The sequence below is a fragment of the Pseudophryne corroboree genome, chromosome 5 (assembly GCF_028390025.1).
Source record: "Pseudophryne corroboree isolate aPseCor3 chromosome 5, aPseCor3.hap2, whole genome shotgun sequence".
NCBI classification, from domain to species: domain Eukaryota; kingdom Metazoa; phylum Chordata; class Amphibia; order Anura; family Myobatrachidae; genus Pseudophryne; species Pseudophryne corroboree.
The window spans coordinates 3,301,865-3,317,399 of NC_086448.1; the positions used below are offsets into that span (position 1 = coordinate 3,301,865).

The following is a 15,535-nucleotide window of genomic DNA, read 5'->3' on the forward strand; positions in this document are numbered from 1 at the left end:
CGAGGTCCTGCTCCACCTGTTTTCCAGGAACTGTATGAGTAACATCACTTTTCCCCGCATCCTAGGTCTATAATCCTGCCTCTATATAAAGTGTCCTTCAACTGCTACGTTACAGTCCAGCATATCTGTAGCCGGTCAGTGTCCTGCTCTGCTCTAATGACCTACACAGCTCAGCATCATCAGCAGGTACAGAACCTCCCTCTACTAGGACATCTACCAGGTCAGTCATACAGGAATGGTCAGTGTCCTGCTCTGCTCTAATGACAGACATACCTCCGCATCATCAGCAGGTACAGAACCTCCCTACTAGGACATCTACCAGGTCAGTCATACAGGAATGGTCAGTGTCCTGCTCTGCTCTAATGACCTACACACCTCAGCGTCATCAGCAGGTACAGAACCTACCTACTAGGACATCTACCAGGTCAGTCATACAGGAATGGTCAGTGTCCTGCTCTGCTCTAATGACCTACACACCTCAGCGTCATCAGCAGGTACAGAACCTACCTACTAGGACATCTACCAGGTTAGTCAAACAGGAAGGGTCAGTGTCCTGCTCTGCTCTAATGACAGACATACCTCCGCATCATCAGCAGGTACAGAACCTCCCTACTAGGACATCTACCAGGTCATTCATACAGGAATGGTCAGTGACCTGCTCTGCTCTAACGACCTACATACCTCAGCGTCATCAGCAGGTACAGAACCTCCCTACTAGGACATCTACCAGGTCATTCATACAGGAATGGTCAGTGACCTGCTCTGCTCTAATGATGTACACACCTCAGCGTCATCAGCAGGTACAGAACCTCCCTACTAGGACATCTACCAGGTCATTCATATAGAAATGGTCAGTGTCCTGCCCTGCTCTAATGACCTACACAGCTCAGCGTCATCAGCAGGTACAGAACCTCCCTATTAGGACTTATACCAGGTCATTCATACAGGAATGATCAGTGACCTGCTCTGCTCTAATGACCTACACAGCTCGGCGTCATCAGCAGATACAGAACCTCCCTACTAGGACATCTACCAGGTCATTCATACAGGAATGGTCAGTGTCCTGCTCTGCTCTAATGATGTACACACCTCAGCGTCATCAGCAGGTACAGAACCTCCCTACTAGGACATCTACCAGGTCAGTCATACAGGAATGGTCAGTGTCCTGCTCTGCTCTAATGACAGACATACCGCCACATCATCAGCAGGTACAGAACCTCCCTACTAGTACATCTACCAGGTCAGTCATACAGGAATGGTCAGTGTCCTGCTCTGCTCTAATGACCTACACACCTCAGCGTCATCAGCAGGTACAGAACCTACCTACTAGGACATCTACCAGGTCAGTCATACAGGAATGGTCAGTGTCCTGCTCTGCTCTAATGACAGACATACCTCCACATCATCAGCAGGTACAGAACCTCCCTACTAGGACATCTACCAGGTCAGTCATACAGGAATGGTCAGTGTCCTGCTCTGCTCTAATGACCTACACACCTCAGCGTCATCAGCAGGTACAGAACCTACCTACTAGGACATCTACCAGGTCATTCATACAGGAATGGTCAGTGACCTGCTCTGCTCTAATGATGTACACACCTCAGCGTCATCAGCAGGTACAGAACCTCCCTACTAGGACTTATACCAGGTCATTCATACAGAAATGGTCAGTGTCCTGCCCTGCTCTAATGACCTACACAGCTCAGCGTCATGAGCAGGTACAGAACCTCCCTACTAGGACTTCTACCAGGTCATTCATACAGGAATGATCAGTGACCTGCTCTGCTCTAATGACCTACACAGCTCGGCGTCCTCAGCAGGTACAGAACCTCCCTACTAGGACATCTACCAGGTCATTCATACAGGAATGGTCAGTGACCTGCTCTGCTCTAATGATGTACACACCTCAGCGTCATCAGCAGGTACAGAACCTCCCTACTAGGACTTCTACCAAGTCATTCATACAGAAATGGTCAGTGACCTGCTCTGCTCTAATGACCTACACACCTCGGCGTCCTCAGCAGGTACCTAACCGGGTAAGGTATAAAACATGGTGGTCGGGCTAACGGCAGCAAGCGCAGTGAGTCCCCTCGCGGGCTTGCCACTCTTTGGGCCTGGTGGTGAGCTCTGCTTGCCACACTATTATATTCCACCTCGGGAGGTGGCATGGACCACCACCCGAGTGGGAATACCGGGCTTCTGTCCAGCAGCCAGTAAATTAACCGTATCCCTATGGAATCTCCCTCTCTACTGCTGGGTACACACCAGACGATAACTTACACATCGGACCAACACACCGTTCATATCGTCCAGTGTGTACGCACTATGTCACTGACGATGAGCGCTCACATGCGTCGTCAGCAACATCCTCCGTCGGACCTGCATGCAGGTCCAATGGGCAACACTGCCAGCGAGGGCCGTGCTGCCGAATGCAGCATGCCCCCTGCCGTTACTCCCAGCATCGGCAAGAGAGCATACGCACTTGCAGATGCTGGAAACCCCACCGTGTCTCGTCGCCGCAAATGTCGCTGGGTACACACATGGTCTAGTCTGTACCCAGCTGACGATGGAACAGTAATATTGGCATAAACAGAGTCTGAGGAAGTAGTTTGCCCGAGAAACGCGTCATGATAGTTAATTTGCACCTTCCTCAGACCAGCCAATGTGACGGATGTCCGACGTACATGTCACAATATGCCGACATTTCTTTTTTAAAATCTTGTTTATTTTACAGTTTTGAAAGTTTCGCCCACAACAATGACATTGAGCAGTACAAGGAGGGGACACGAGCAGTGTACAGCATGGTAAGAGTTAACACACATGACTCCGCACATATGGAGATAAACATATGGAAAGAGGATATTATAATGCAACAGACAGGATGGGAAAAGACAACACAATATAGCAAAATAAGATATTACTTACCGGTAAATCTATTTCTCGTAGTCCGTAGTGGATGCTGGGGACTCCGTAAGGACCATGGGGAATAGACGGGCTCCGCAGGAGATAGGGCACTTTAAGAAAGAATTAGGATACTGGTGTGCTCTGGCTCCTCCCTCTATGCCCCTCCTCCAGACCTCAGTTAAGGAAACTGTGCCCGGAAGAGCTGACAGTACAAGGAAAGGATTTTGGAATCCAGGGCAAGACTCATACCAGTCACACCGTACAACTTGTGATAAACTTACCCAGTCAACAGTATGAACAACAACAGAGCATCAGATAAACCCTGATGCAACCATAACATAACCCTTATTGCAGCAATAACTATATACAAGTATTGCAGAAGAAGTACGCACTTGGGACGGGCGCCCAGCATCCACTACGGACTACGAGAAATAGATTTACCGGTGAGTAAAATCTTATTTTCTCTAACGTCCTAGTGGATGCTGGGGACTCCGTAAGGACCATGGGGATTATACCAAAGCTCCCAAACGGGCAGGAGAGTGCGGATGACTCTGCAGCACCGAATGAGCAAGCACAAGGTCCTCCTCAGCCAGGGTATCAAACTTGTAGAACTTTGCAAAAGTGTTCGAACCTGACCAAGTAGCTGCTCGGCAAAGTTGTAAAGCCGAGACCCCTCGGGCAGCCGCCCAAGAAGAGCCCACCTTCCTTGTGGAATGGGCTTTTACTGATTTTGGCAGCGGCAATCCAGCCGCAGAATGAGCCTGCTGAATCGTGTTACAGATCCAGTGTCAGGATTCTGTAAACTTGTCTGTCCCTGGCGGGGGCGCTAGTGGGTCAGTGTTGGTGTGACGTAATACACGAGGAGACCAAAGAATAGTCCTGCGCATAGGCGCTGATATTTATTATGTCACAGGGATCACAAAGCAATTGAATAACAGGTGCAGTGGAATGCAAAACCAGAAATAACAGGAAATAAATATTCAAAAGTCACTGGTAACTATGATTGAAACAAACAGAACTCCGGTAATTGTAAAAAGCACACAGTCTCAGTATAACTCAGGATGAAATAAATTTGGAAAAACAGAACTCTGATAAATGTACAGTCTCTATGAAGCACAAGTCCAGATAGCCTAACGGGCTTAAGCAGGAGACAGTCTCTAAGCAAATAGATGTTAACTGCTGAGATGCACAGATGGTAATGATAAAACACCTGAGGAGAGTCTCTTACTGCTGGTGGATTGTGGCTGGCTGTGGCTGGAGTTTGTAGCAAACTGGAACAATGGAGACTGGAACACAGGAACTTGAAACTGGAACGGAACTGGAACTGCTGGGACCTGTAGTTCCACAGGTCCAATACCCAGGGGCATCTCTGCAGACAGATGACTGCAAACAGGAGACGCCTGTTCACAGAATGTGACGTGTTGTCCAAGGCCCTGAGACTGAGCCAGGAACTGGAGTTTATACCCCTTGGTCTGTGATGATTGGATGTTGCATCTGTGAGGACACACCCTGCTGGATTAGGTGTTCAGATCAGCTGTGGGTTAGCTGAAGCACTGTGTACTCCAGGCTGCAGTAGACTGAAAACTGGAACTGGAACAGAACTGAACTGCTGGAACCTGTAGTTCCACAGTAGTGATGCGATGGAGAATGCAGATTCCTGACATCCAGCGAGCAATAGTTTGCTTTGAAGCAGGAGCACCAAGCTTGTTGGAAGCATACAGGATAAACAAAGATTCTGTTTTCCTGACCCCAGCCGTTCTGGCTACATAAACCTTCAAAGCCCTGACCACATCTAGTAACTCGGAATCCTCCAAGTCAGTAGTAGCCACAGGCACCACAATAGGCTGGTGTGGCCGGAGAGACCAACCAGCCACACGTGTAATGGCGGCTGCGGCACTGAAGGTGTTAACCCTCGTGCCCGGCGCCATATTAAGGGACAATGGGCGCTTGGCGTCACTGTTAAACATACTTACGGCGCTGGGCGCGGACTGATTAAAAGTTGTTTAATGATGTGTTTTAACATGTCATATGTAGTGCTCTGTGCACAATTGCAGGAATGCATGTTTAACTATCTATTTTATATTCAAGATATGGTCAGCTGTATCTTACATTAATAAATGTCTGAATAATCATCTCCTGTCAGTAGGAAGTGGCATGCTAATGGCCCTGTCCTAGCAGAGAGGTGTGAATGACAAAACCTTTTGATGTGTAAGTCCCTTAGAGAGAGGTGCTAATCACGGGGGATCTGGGCTTGCCTGGAGATGTGAATGAGACAGAAACATTTGTATTTTGAAGCTGTGTGATAAATTTATCAATAGTGAATGTTAATCTGATACCAAACGTTGTCTGGGTGACAGGAAGGAGGATATTGTTTTATTGCACTTATATCCTTGTAAAATGTGATTTATTGGTATTTTGTAAAATAACCTGATTGGTTGGAGAAGACAGGGAGGGCTTACCCCCCTGTGATACTGTGTGGAAAATTGACATAAAAAGGAGACCTGCGTGCCTCCAGATTTGTAGTTATACCATCTTATTCTGCTGGAACATCTTGCTGTATGCTGTTGCCCCTAGCAATAGGGAAGAGTGCTCTTTAGAACTATATTTGAGCAAATAAACATCATTGCCTCAAGAAGATTGCTTCATCTTGTGACCTACAGGGTTATGCCAACCATAGCCCCGTCCTCCGGCTGTCCAGGGAAGCACCTAACGTCTCCAAGTTCCACCTTCCGCCAGCTACCGGTAGAGGCCTAGCAAGTGGCTAGTGGGGATTCGTCGGCACCACACAGGTGTGGTAAGGCAGTGCGTCGGCACATACAGAGCAGAACGTGGTTCCAAACGCCACGGCAGGTTAGGAGTTTGGTGGTGGCAGCATAAACCTGCCCACAGCGCAGTGGGTGGAGTCAGTAACAGGCGGTTACTGACGGTAAGCGGGAATCCCCTATGTGGTCAGGCCTCGTGTGACTTGACCTTCCATTCTGTGCGCAGCCGACGGGACGCGAAAGCGGCGAGTGCTTTCGTACGGGACCGTCCTGTCACAGAAATTGGTGGCATAGTGGTGGGATTATCCCAGGCGGCTTTTCATCACCCGATTGGAGAAGCCGAGTTACTCAGGAGAGGAGTAACTGCAGCGCAGGAGAACGCACAAGATGGCGAAATTCAGCGGAATGTCCAAGGATGATCTGGAGATCGTATGCCAGGAGAAGGGTGTGGATATCCCTTTCAACGCGTCCAGAAGCGTCATGAAGGCGGCGCTCATGAGCTTGGAGGAGTCCCATCGGGCGGAGGTGGAAAGCACTGACGGCGTCAGCATCGCAAAAGACGGCCCAACAGTGGACCTTCGCAAGGAACCGGTGAGAACCACAAGCCCCGCCCTCTCTCACAGCAGCAATGTTTCCCAGCAATCCCTAGCAGGGCTAGGATCCCAACGTTCCAGGGGGGGCGACCCGGATACCCTAGCAGATCGGCTAGCGGAATTGGGGGAAAGGGCAACGGAGAAAGAACGCATGCTTGTCATCCGGATGTGGCATGCGGAGCAGGCATCACCAGCCGTGGTACCCCGGGAGCCGTTGTCAGCTGTTGTACACAGATCAGGACGTATTCAGTTTGCCAAGTTTGCAGACAGTGATGGGGACATTGATGGACATTTGCAAGTTTTTGAAAGAACTTGTAAACTACACGATTTACCCAAGTCGGAGTGGGTGAGACACCTTGTGCCCACTCTGCATGGAGAGGCCTTGGAGGCCTATCGAGGAGTGGCCACGGAGGACTGTGGGGATTACGACGAAGTCGCGAAGGCCCTCCTCCAGCGATTCTTCATCACTCCAGAGTCTTACAGGAAGAGGTTCAGAGACTTGCCCAAGAATCCTAGCAGCACCCATGGGCAGTTTGCCACCCAGCTGCGGCAGTACGTGGTGAAGTGGGTGAAGGATTCTGAAGCCACTACATGGGACGCACTGATCGACCTGATCTGCAGGGAGCAGTTCTACCGCAGGTGCGCCCCAGAAGTGAAGGAGTGGGTGCTAGATCGGGAGCCACCCAGCTTAAAGATGGCTGCCCAGTTAGCAGACAAGTATGTGGCAATTCGGCCACGGGGGCAGAAGCGCCCAGCCAGCAGCCAGCTCCAAAAGACTGTACCACCAGGGGGACACCCCTCTTCAACTCATCGCCCCCAAAGACAAGCATCTTCCAACCCGGGTGCTCTTGGCCAGCAACCGCACCGCAGCGTCCCTGCAACTGATCAGAGATCATCGGTGCCACGACTGGAGAAGAAGTGCTACGGCTGTGGGAAAATCGGACATCTGAGGATGAACTGTCCTGCATCCCAAGCACCCCAGACTCGTGCCCCAAATACGAGTGCTGGAGCCCGGATCGCATGTTTGACGAGAGGAGATGAGCCTACAGAGACTGTTCCCCCTCCAGTCAGTCCGATGGAGTGTGGCGAGAGACAGGTGCACTCTGCGGAGAGAGTCACCTGCATGGCCAAACAGCCCCTACACAACATGTGGAGGCACCTGCAGCCGGTCCACGTGGGACCCCTGCAGGGAGAAGGCCTAAGAGACTCTGGGGCCTCAATCACTGTGGTGAGCCCCCACTTTATAGATCCTTGTGACAGGACGGTACCGTACGAAAGCACTCGCCGCTTTCGCGTCCCGTTGGCTGCGCACAGAATGGAAGGTCAAGCCGCACGAGGCCTGACCACATAGGGGATTCCCGCTTACCGTCAGTAACCGCCTGTTACTGACTCCACCCACTGCGCTGTGGGCGGGTTCTCGCTGCCACCACCAAACTCCTAACCTGCCGTGGCGTTTGGAACCACGGTTCTGCTCTGTATGTGCCGACGCACTGCCTTACCACAGCTGTGTGGTGCTGACGAATCCCCACTAGCCACTTGCTAGGCCTCTACCGGTAGCTGGCGGAAGGCGGAGCTTGGAGACGCTAGATACTTCCCTGGACAGCCGGAGGACGGGGCTAGGTTTGGCCTAACCCTGTTGGTCACAAGATGAAGCAGTCTTCTTGAGGCAAAGATGTTTATTGCTCAATAACCTTTAAAAAGGCTCCTCCCTATTGCTAGGGGTAACAGCATACAATCAGATGTTTTCAGCAGAATAAGATGGAATAATACACCCTCCTATGGGCCAACTGCCCTCCTTTTATCCCTCTCCAAGACCCCTTACTACAGGGGGTAAGCCCGCCCTGTGGTGCACAACCAATCAATGTTTACCCATGAGCTGTGCATGCCTTGGTCTCATGCACAGCTAACATTGTCCCCTATGGACAGTGGGGAGTGGTCGGTCTCCTTTGACTCTCCCACCTTGGAGAATCAGGATACTCCCCGGTGCCGTTCAGTCTGGCTGGGGGAAAGTTTTCCCTCCTAAACTGACTTCCAGAAACCTGCCCGGGACCCAGCCCACTGGCTGCAGCCTGGATTTGGGCTCCAGAGCTGGGCAGCCTGGCTCCCCGGTCCAGGTCTCTGGTCCACTACGGGTGATCTCCATGGAGCTCCAAGAAACCACTCAGCTTGTTTCATAGCTGTGTTGCTTCTCTCTCTCCCTGTGCCCCTTGGAAGTGTGAGGCTGGATGGGAAAGCATTCCGTTTTTGGGGAAAAGGTCTGGGAGAATCCATCAGCCTGCACAGCCATGGATTCCCCCCTCCTGGGACACACAACCAAGTAAGTGCAATTTACCTTGAAATACATTACATTTAAATCACACTGTACATGTTATACATTTAAATACACTCTGAGCCTGCACAGGCTCCACATACCTAGGCACTGCAGTGCCTTACAACACACTGTACTTTCTATTATTTTACACAATGTCTGGTTTGTGGAATACTGTGTCCTGGTCCTGCAGCCTGGCTGCTAGGACCCTGTCTGTGCTGGCTCCCCTAGCCCTGCAGCCTGGCTGCTAGGGCTCTCTCAGTGCTGGAGGTATGGGGCTGGCTTCCCCCACCCTCCAGCCTGCCTGCCTGCCACTGGGGTCCAGGGAGCTGGCTCTCCCTGTCCCCCCAGTGTGGCACTACCTTTGTGGCCTCGCCGCATGCAGCGGCGCACGCCCCTGTACTGAAGCCCGGCGGCCCGGGACACTTGTCCCGGCCGCCGTGACTCTGGCTCTGTTGTAGCGCTGAGGCGCCGGGAGCGTAGCTCCCGGACCCCAGCGCTCATCAGCCTAATTCACCCACGCCGCTAGGGAGCCGGCTAGCCCGGTCCCCCATGAGCGGCGCTGTCTTGTAGCCTCGCCGCAGCGTCCGGCGGGGAGCCGGGGCTTCGGCGCACCCCCCTCGCTGCCCAGCAGCCCGGGACGTTCGTCCCGGCTGCCGCGGCTGGCCACCTCCGACGGGCTGAGGCGGCGGCTCTCCCTTCTCCACGGCGCGCACACTCCAGTGCGCCCGGGGTTGCACTGACCGCTGCCGGGAGCGGAGCTCCCGGACTCCGGCGGTCAGCGGCTGTCCTCTCCCCCGGCGCGCCCACTCTGCTGGGCGCGCCGGGGGCTGTCCTCACTGCCGTGGTCTCCGGAGGGGTCCGGGACCACGGCACCTTTAAAAATACATTTTTTTTAACATTAATAAAACACGGCGCCTAGCGCCCACAATATGTTTTTAAATCTGGCGCCAAGCGCCCATTGTCTTTTGAAATGGCGCCGGGCACTAGGGGTTAACCCCTTCAGTGCTGCGGCGGCCATTTCCCTCGTGGCTGGGGCTCTCCGGCCACACTCCTCCCCCCCCATTCAAGCGGGTCAACCAGGGACCCATGTCTCAACGATTTGGGTCCTGGTCCCGCAGTCCGTTGGGGTGAAGGGGACGCTACCTGGGGGGATGTAGGCTCTGGCCTAGACAGTTCATCCATAGTGTAGTGGGCCTCTCTTCGTGGGTGCACAATGTTCAAATAGTCCACCTGAAGTCCAAGTTCAAGGCTCCACCACAAAAGTCTGTCCAATTCCCCCAAGGTAGGTTGCAGCCACCTAACCGGTAGGTGGTAAGTCACCACGGTGGGGGGCCAGTTACAAACAAGTGCCACCCATGGTGTCCCAACTGTGGCATACCCCACCTCCCACAATAGCAGTATACTGCTCAACCAGGCCACAGGGTGCTCCTGCCCATATGTCTCTTTCTGGCTCGGTACTGCTCCCAGTCCGTGCAGTGGCGCAATAGTTCGTAACACACAGTCCTGGTCAAGAATGTGCGCCATCAGCACTGGAGCGGGTACCCGAGCCTCCTTCAATGACTGGAATGCCAAGTCGCAAGCGGGTGCAAAGTCCACTGACTTGGGAATGCCCTTCCTAGCCATCTCTGTCAAGGGGTTCACTACAGGACTAAAGTCAATGACAACGTGTCCGTAGGGCCTTACAGGTTCTAAGGTCAGTACCGGTCTGGGTGGTGTGGGTCGGGGACGGCCTCTGGTTGCCTCCACCACCTCTGGTTTGGGCCTACCCCTGTCTCCTCCCACATGGTGCCCCAGGCACTGCACCTCCGTCATACCTATCTGGCAACTGTCTGCCCTAACTGTCAGACCTGCCCTCCAATCCTCCTCCGTCGACCTATGACGCGGGAAACCTACCCTGTCACCTAGGCCTACTCCTTCCTCCTCGTCCGCTACCTGTGCCACAGGGATGGCGGCCAGACCACCAGCCTCTGGATCCTGTGTGGCATCCACTACAGTGAGGCTGCGTGTCTTCCCCGATCTACTGCGCACAGACAGGGGACCTGCTATGTCCACAGCAACTTGCTGCAAGGGTTCTCCTATGGGCAGAGGCCCAGAGACAACACAACCGCTGGAGTGCCCCGGCTGCCAACGCATGGCCCCAGCCTTACAGTTGGTCTGGGCGTCATCCGACATTCCAGACCAGGGTAAGCTCTGTGTCAGGCACTTCAGGGTACGGTCTGTCTCCGGTTTACTGTCCAAAGGGGTTTCGCTGGCAACCGACACCGGTTGCGCAGGAAAGTTCCCTGGGGGGACCAGTTGGACACATTCCCTATCTGGTCTATCCCCTCCCACTTTCCTGGCTACCCTGTACCTTAACCCTTCCCGCCAGGTCATACTTCCCGCCCCAACCCTGTCAAGGCCGCTGCCAGAGTGGCGCCTCATGCCTTTCGGGGATGGGTCAGAGAGTTGAGCCTCCCTAAACTCCTGCCTGTGGCCCTCAATCTCTCCTAAATTGGGACACTCTACAGGGGGATCTAGGTTGGGACTGCTAGGGTCAGTCTGGTAGGGGTCAGTCATGGAAAAATCAGTGTGGTTTCTCATACTCACCGCCGGAGTTGGCAAACCACTTGGGTCAGGAGCATCATTGGGCACCCCCACAGGATCAAACGAGCTGGAACCGACATCCTCTGCGTTGCTAGGGGACGTAGGCATACCAGAGGCAAAAGGCATGCAGGGTCGATGTGCTGATCTAGCCGCTGTAATCTTTTCCTCTGGGCTGGTTGAAGCTGTGGTTGGCTGTGCTGGCAGTTGTCTAGCAGCTGTAGTCTTTTCCTCTGGGCTGGGCTGTGCTGGAGTAGCTGATGTCAACGGTGGGTTTGGAACTTGACTCCGGGGAATGGCGCCAACAAACGTAGTGACGATCCCACCACCCAGATCATTTCCTAGGACCACATCAGTTGGGAGACCATCCATGACGGCAACTTCTCGCAACTCTGGTCCAGCTCCCCAGTCCAGGTAGACTCTTGCCATGGGAACCGCTTTCTCTGTTCCTTCTGCCAGGGTGACCGTGGCAGTGCGACCCTGCAATACTGCAGCAGGATCTATAACGTGGGGGCTCACCACAGTGATTGAGGCCCCAGAGTCTCTTAGGCCTTCTCCCTGCAGGGGTCCCACGCGGACTGGCTGCAGGTGCCTCCACATGTTGTGTAGGGGCTGTTTGGCCATGCAGGTGACTCTCTCCGCAGAGTGCACCTGTCTCTCGCCACACTCCATCGGACTGACTGGAGGGGGAACAGTCTCTGTAGGCTCATCTCCTCTCGTCAAACAAGCGATCCGGGCTCCAGCACTCGTATTTGGGGCACGAGTCTGGGGTGCTTGGGATGCAGGACAGTTCATCCTCAGATGTCCGATTTTCCCACAGCCGTAGCACTTCTTCTCCAGTCGTGGCACCGATGATCTCTGATCAGTTGCAGGGACGCTGCGGTGCGGTTGCTGGCCAAGAGCACCCGGGTTGGAAGATGCTTGTCTTTGGGGGTGATGAGCTGAAGAGGGTGGTCCGCTTGGTGGTACAGTCTGTTGGAGCTGGCTGCTGGCTGGGCGCTTCTGCCCCTGTGGCCGAATTGCCACATACTTGTCGGCTAATTGGGCAGCCATCTTTAAGCTGGGTGGCTCCCGATCTAGCACCCACTCCTTCACTTCTTGGGCGCACCTGCGGTAGAACTGCTCCCTGCAGATCAGGTCGATCAGTGCGTCCCATGTAGTGGCTTCCGAATCCCTCACCCACTTCACCACGTACTGCCGCACTTGGGTGGCGAACTGCTCATGGGTGCTGCTAGGATTCTTGGGCAAGTCTCTGAACTTCTTCCTGTAAGACTCTGGAGTGATGAAGAATCGCTGGAGGATGGCCTTCGCGACTTCGTCGTAATCCCCACAGTCCTCCGTGGCCACTCCTCGATAGGCCTCCAAGGCCTCTCCATGCAGAGTGGGTACAAGGTGTCTCACCCACTCCGACTTGGGTAAATCGTGTAGTTTACAAGTCCTTTCAAAAACTTGCAAATGTCCATCAATGTCCCCATCACTGTCTGCAAACTTGGCAAACTGAATGCGTCCCGATCTGTGTACAACAGCTGACAACGGCTCCCGGGGTACCACAGCCTGTGGTGCCCGCTCATCACGCCACATCTGGATGATGATCAAGCGCTCTTGCTCCGTTGCCCTTTCCCCCAATTCCGCTAGCCGATCTGCTAGGGTATCCGGGCCGCCCCCCCTGGGACGTTGGGATCCTGGCCCTGCTAGGGATTGCTGGGAAACATGGCTGCTGTGAAAGGGGGCGGGGCTTGTGGATCTCACTGGTTCCTTACGAATGTCCACTGTTGGGCCGTCCTCTCCGATGCTGACGCCGTCAGTGCTTTCCACCTCCGCCCGATGAGACTCCTCCACGCTCCTGAGCGCCGCCTTCATGACGCTTCTGGACGCGTTGGAAGGGATATCCACACCCTTCTCCTGGCACACGATCTCCAGATCGCCCTTGGACATTCCGCTGAATTCCGCCATCTTGTGCGTTCTCCTGCGCTGCAGTTACTCCTCTCCTGAGTAACTCAGCTTCTCCAATCGGGTGATGAAAAGCCGCCTGGGAATATCCCACCACTATGCCACCAATTTCTGTGAAAGGACGGTACCGTACGAAAGCACTCGCCGCTTTCGCGTCCCGTTGGCTGCGCACAGAATGGAAGGTCAAGCCGCACGAGGCCTGACCACATAGGGGATTCCCGCTTACCGTCAGTAACCGCCTGTTACTGACTCCACCCACTGCGCTGTGGGCGGGTTCTCGCTGCCACCACCAAACTCCTAACCTGCCGTGGCGTTTGGAACCACGGTTCTGCTCTGTATGTGCCGACGCACTGCCTTACCACAGCTGTGTGGTGCTGACGAATCCCCACTAGCCACTTGCTAGGCCTCTACCGGTAGCTGGCGGAAGGCGGAGCTTGGAGACGCTAGATACTTCCCTGGACAGCCGGAGGACGGGGCTAGGTTTGGCCTAACCCTGTTGGTCACAAGATGAAGCAGTCTTCTTGAGGCAAAGATGTTTATTGCTCAATAACCTTTAAAAAGGCTCCTCCCTATTGCTAGGGGTAACAGCATACAATCAGATGTTTTCAGCAGAATAAGATGGAATAATACACCCTCCTATGGGCCAACTGCCCTCCTTTTATCCCTCTCCAAGACCCCTTACCACAGGGGGTAAGCCCGCCCTGTGGTGCACAACCAATCAATGTTTACCCATGAGCTGTGCATGCCTTGGTCTCATGCACAGCTAACATTGTCCCCTATGGACAGTGGGGAGTGGTCGGTCTCCTTTGACTCTCCCACCTTGGAGAATCAGGATACTCCCCGGTGCCGTTCAGTCTGGCTGGGGGAAAGTTTTCCCTCCTAAACTGACTTCCAGAAACCTGCCCGGGACCCAGCCCACTGGCTGCAGCCTGGATTTGGGCTCCAGAGCTGGGCAGCCTGGCTCCCCGGTCCAAGTCTCTTGGCCACTACGGGTGATCTCCATGGAGCTCCAAGAAACCACTCAGCTTGTTTCATAGCTGAGCTGCTTCTCTCTCTCCCTGTGCCCCTTGGAAGTGTGAGGCTGGATGGGAAAGCATTCCGTTTTTGGGGAAAAGGTCTGGGAGAATCCATCAGCCTGCACAGCCATGGATTCCCCCCTCCTGGGACACACAACCAAGTAAGTGCAATTTACCTTGAAATACATTACATTTAAATCACACTGTACATGTTATACATTTAAATACACTCTGAGCCTGCACAGGCTCCACATACCTAGGCACTGCAGTGCCTTACAACACACTGTACTTTCTATTATTTTACACAATGTCTGGTTTGTGGAATACTGTGTCCTGGTCCTGCAGCCTGGCTGCTAGGACCCTGTCTGTGCTGGCTCCCCTAGCCCTGCAGCCTGGCTGCTAGGGCTCGCCCAGTGCTGGAGGTATGGGGCTGGCTTCCCCCACCCTCCAGCCTGCCTGCCTGCCACTGGGGTCCAGGGAGCTGGCTCTCCCTGTCCCCCCAGTGTGGCACTACCTTTGTGGCCTCGCCGCATGCAGCGGCGCACCCCCCTGTACTGAAGCCCGGCGGCCCGGGACACTTGTCCCGGCCGCCGTGACTCTGGCTCTGTTGTAGCGCTGAGGCGCCGGGAGCGTAGCTCCCGAACCCCAGAGCTCATCAGCCTAATTCACCCACTCCGCTAGGGAGCCGGCTAGCCCGGTCCCCCATGAGTGGCGCTGTCTTGTAGCCTCGCCGCAGCGTCCGGCGGGGAGCCGGGGCTGCGGCGCACCCCCCTCGCTGCCCAGCAGCCCGGGACGTTCTTCCCGGCTGCCGCGGCTGGCCACCTCCGACGGGCTGAGGCGCCGGGAGCAGAGCTCCCGGCCCCCAGCGGCGGCTCTCCCTTCTCTCCAGCGCGCACACTCCAGTGCGCCCGGGGTTGCAGTGACCGCTGCCGGGAGCGGAGCTCCCGGACTCCGGCGGTCAGCGGCTGTCCTCTCCCCCGGCGCGCACACTCTGCTGAGCGCGCCGGGGGCTGTCCTCACTGCCGTGGTCTCCGGAGGGGTCCGGGACCACGGCACCTTTAAAAATACATTTTTTTTTTACATTAATAAAACACGGCGCCTAGCGCCCACAATATGTTTTTAAATCTGGCGCCAAGCGCCCATTGTCTTTTGAAATGGCGCCGGGCACTAGGGGTTAACCCCTTCAGTGCTGCGGCGGCCATTTCCCTCGTGGCTGGGGCTCTCCGGCCACAATCCTGCTGCAGTATTGCAGGGTCGCACTGCCAAGGTCACCCTGGCAGATGGAATGGAGAAAGCAGTTCCCATGGCAAGAGTCTACCTGGACTGGGGAGCTGGACCAGAGTTGCGAGAAGTTGCCGTCATGGATGGTCTCCCAACTGATGTGGTCCTAGGAAATGATCTGTGTGGTGGGATCGTCAC

General features: G+C 54.5%; 1 protein-coding gene across 3 annotated transcripts in view; it reads right to left on the bottom strand.

Moving 5' to 3' along the window:
* ADCK5 (aarF domain containing kinase 5) overlaps window positions 1-15,535 on the bottom strand; it is a 178,123-nt gene that overhangs the window by 89,737 nt on the left and 72,851 nt on the right. The gene's annotated exons all lie outside the window — the stretch shown is intronic.